The sequence below is a fragment of the Glycine soja genome, chromosome 20 (genome assembly GCF_004193775.1).
Source record: "Glycine soja cultivar W05 chromosome 20, ASM419377v2, whole genome shotgun sequence".
Lineage (NCBI taxonomy): Eukaryota > Viridiplantae > Streptophyta > Magnoliopsida > Fabales > Fabaceae > Glycine > Glycine soja.
The window spans coordinates 34,391,939-34,396,401 of NC_041021.1; the positions used below are offsets into that span (position 1 = coordinate 34,391,939).

A 4,463-nucleotide genomic window follows, 5' to 3' on the forward strand; every position below is an offset into this window, starting at 1 on the left:
TAATGATACATTAAAAACTTAAAAGAATAATTATTTTTTTAAAAATAATTCTTCCACAGGAAAAGTAACAATATTTATAAAATTAACCTTATCATTATTAATTTATTTTTTTATTTGTGTAACGTACATTATTAATATTATAAAAAATATAAATGAAAAAAATGAATTAATATGGAATAGAGTATTTAATATTATATTAAAAAGTTAAAATAATAATTATTTTGAAATAATTTTTTTCTTTTTACATAATGATTATTATGGAATAGAGTATTTAATTAGCAATTTTATATTAATGACTAATTAATTTATAATTAAGAGACACAAGTTAATTTAAATGTAAGTTATCAGAAACATAATAAACTAGCGGGTATCCCGAGCAATCCACGGCTATTTTTGTTAATGGTTCTGTCTTAAACAATAAATTATTTATCATCATAATTCATTAATTCTTGTTAATACATATTTTGCTATTTCTTTTATATAATTAATGATTTTAATTTGTAAAAATAAGAAAATAGTAATGTTTGCGGGAAAAAAAAAATTAAGATTACAAATTTTACCAGAAACTATAGTCGTATCTTCAGCACGCTCAACAAGCAATGTTAAATCAAATCGTTCCACTTCCACTAACAAAAATCATGAGCAACCACAACCTCTAATAACATTAATAAAAATATTCATGAGTATTTATTGGCTCGGTCATTAATAGAATAAAATATTAAGTTGGATTTTATTAAACTATAGTACTTTCTAAATAATTTACTATGTCCATAAAACTATCTTCTTCATACATCTTAAGTTGTACCGATTACAAATAAAAAAGAAGCCAGCATTTAAAAAATCAAATTGTTTTACACCTCCTTCTTATAAAAAAAATAGTTTTATAGTAATATATTTCTAAATATAGTAACGCATAAGTTATAACTACTTTTTGAATGTTTTATTTCTATAAAAACCCAATGATTATTTATATTTGAATAGGGAGTCATATAATCTTATATATTATTTTACCTTTCATAAAAAACTATGTATTATCCTTTTTTTATATAAGTTTATATCCAATAATTTTATCAGATATACATGGTGTTATACGTTAGCAAAAACTAATAATATCAAAAGCAATATATTAAAGGTTTAAATACTTCTTTTATTCATGTAATTAAGTATTTCTTTCATTTTCGTCCTTTCAAAAAACAAATTGTTTTAGTGCTTGCAAAATATCTTTATTTTATATTTATCCTTAAAGCACTTAATAACACTTTTTTAACCATTCAAAGCATTTTTTACTGTTCAAAACGTTTTAAGGACAAAATGGCTAACGATTTCTCCTTTTCTACAAATGGTTTGAATGGCTCTAGTTCCGAAAAAGATCCTCCTGACGGTGGAGGGGTGGTGGAAAAGTTGAACATGTATCATTCATAGACATAGCAATGAAGCATCGCAAAGTTATGCCTCCAAGGCCAAGAATTGATCTTTTCAAAGAAAATCTAGCAAGGATTGAGTACAAGAATGGGAATCCTTTAAATCCAATGATTCACATTGTTGATTGGGTTTATGAAGGTCTGTGTGCCCCATGGCAAGATGCTTTGGTGATCAAGCTTTTGGGGAGGAATTTAGGGTTTCAAATCCTACATGAGAGACTGACACGGTTATGGAAGTTATTTGCTGGTTTTGAAATGCTTGATATCTATAATGGGTATTTTATGATTAAATTTGATATGTAGGAAGACGGAACAAAAGTGATGAAGGAGGGCCTCTGGATGGTCTTTGATCACTATCTCACGGTCAAAACATGGAATCCAGACTTTATCTCCCCGGCGGAAAAAACTAACAAAACCCTGGTATGGATACGTTATCATGAACCTTGTTTATTATGACGAAAGTATTCTTTTGGCATTGGCATCAGCAGTAGGACACCCTATCAAAGTTGATAACAATATGAAAGATTTTCGGAGAGACCATTTTGCATGTGTTTGCATTGATGTTGATCTTACCAAGCCAGTTGTTGGTAGGGTTTGGCTTCATGGATTCTAGTATAGTAGAGTACGAAGGATTCCATATAATTTGTTCTATGTGTGGGTGTTACAACCACTTGGGTCGAGATTGAAGCAACAACCTGCGACAGATCAATAGAATGAGAAACAAACATTAGCCATGGAGGGCAGTGGAAAAGAAACCCACTCAATCATAATTAATGATTCAGCAATGGAATTGAAAAAAAAAACATTACACTACTAAAAAAACTATTTGTTATGACACGGTATCGACAACGGTTGTCATAGACCCGTCTAAGAAAGCATGTCGGTGACATTTTTGTAAATATTGAGATTTAAACTAAAGGCGGTTTTGTTCACCCGTCTTTAAATGAGTTATTCTACGATGGTTATTTACAAAACCGCCTTAGAATGTATTTGTGAAAAGCATACTAATTGCATTAAAACTTAAGACCCTTGACTCATGAGAGGCTTATGGAATGACACTCTTTTTCTTCCTTGCAAACCCTAGCACAAATAGTGTTCCCTCGCCTTCCTTGGCTTCGGCACCAGCACCGCCACCCGTCTCCTCCTCCTCCACCACCCCTCCGCCCTCCTCCACTACTGGGAGCTCGACCCCGCCATCATCCAGGTCGCCCGCGAGTACTTCAACCTCGCCTGCCTCGAGAGGGACTACCAAGACCGCCTCTTCATCTACGTTGACGACGCCCTCAACACCACCGTCCCCAACGGCTTCTCCGGGGTCGTCGTCGACCTTTTTTCGAAGGGCTCTTTAATCCCCAAGCTCCAAGATCTTGCCACTTGGCGGATGCTGGGGGGAGGTTGAGGAAGGGAGGGAGGATCATGGTGAACGTTGGAGGGAGCTGCGTGGAGGCGGAGAATAGGCTCAGAGATGGGAAGGTTGTTATGGAAGAGACTCTCGGAGCGATGAAGGAGGTTTTCGGAAAGAAGGTTTTTGTTCTGAGTCTTGGGAATCGTAAGGATGATAGCTCACTTACTCTCACTGGGGATTTGCCTCACCTTGAGGAATGGAAGAAACTCCTTCCTGGTCCCTTCAAATGTTATGCTAACATGTGGACACTTTACTCTCAGTAGTACCTTACTTTTTTTGCTCTTAATCTGTTTGTGTTTATTCCTCTGTGAAATATTCTTCATGTTTACTCCTTTTTCAAGCAGAGTAAATTCATTTTTGGCAACAAAATTTTACGAGGTTAGTGGTGATTGTGTTGGTGGCACTGATAACAGATGTGACTGTGGAGTTTATGCTAAGGTACACAAGTTCCGGTAAATCCTCCACTTACGTGGGCATGATGGTCGAGTCCTTTGGCTCCATAGGATCCCTCGCAATTAAGATTTGCGTCATCATAACCAATTTAGGGGTTCTTATCATCTATTTCATTATTCTTGGTACGTAAGTTCATCTCACCTTCAATTCCTTCTTTGTAATTAAGTTAAGTTTACTTGCAACTCAATTTTTACTTATTTGGTAGGATTTATTTTTGTATATAAATTTAGATGGTCCGAAAATGTTTTTCTTTTACTAGGAAATTCAGGGAGCAGTTGAAGGAATGGTGGCATCAAAAGTAATTAGGAAATTCAAGGAAAGGTTGATTTCATGAACTATATAGATATTTCGAAAGTCATAATGTTTGTACCTTTATGGACTTACATTTTCTAACTATTCCCTGTCTATGACATATATAAATTTGACTGGGTTCATTGGCTTTGTTTTGGAAGGAGACGTGCTCTGTGGAAATGAGTCGAACGATATCGCACACTTGGGTATTCTACAAGATTGGTTTGGCATCAACTGGTTGACCTCTCGTGCTTTTGCTCTTCTTTTTGTTGCACTCTTCATAATGGTTCCACTTGTTATGTTACGTCGTGTTGGTCAGTATTACTACTATACCCAAATGCACAAGCAATTTTTGTTTTCTTGGCAAATTAAACGTAACCCTTCTTCATCTTAGGAACAATTGGCTAATTAAGCACAATTTATATATTGTTTCCAATGTTTTATATGTACATATTCACTGAGGTATAGTTCTGCAATATCAATCCTACTAGCATTGGTGTTTGTTGTAATATGCTCATCAATGGCGATTAGTGCATTGTTGTCTGGAAAAAGTCAGACACCGAGAATAGTGCCTGATTTCTCTCAAGTCACTGTCATTTACCTTTTCACCACTATCCCAGTGTTTGTCATGGGTTCCGATTCCATGCCAATGGTTAGTTTCAACATTTTATAACTTCCAACTGTAGAAGCAAGCTTCATGATGAATCAAGATTGATTCAAAGAAGTTTTGATGATAACAAAGGTGATGACAAAAAGCTCAAAGGTTAAGAACACTTCATGATAACAAAGATGATGATCTCAAGAATCAAAGAATGAGTTCAAGATGTTCAAGATTGAATCAAGAACACTTCAAGGTTCAAGAGGAAATTTGATTTCAAGAATCAAAAATCAAG

At 34.5% G+C, this 4,463-nt stretch overlaps 1 pseudogene; it reads left to right on the forward strand.

The window, feature by feature from the left end:
- Positions 1–1,430: 1,430 nt before the first annotated feature.
- LOC114402028 lies at positions 1,431–3,089 on the forward strand (annotated as a pseudogene).
- Positions 3,090–4,463: the final 1,374 nt, after the last annotated feature.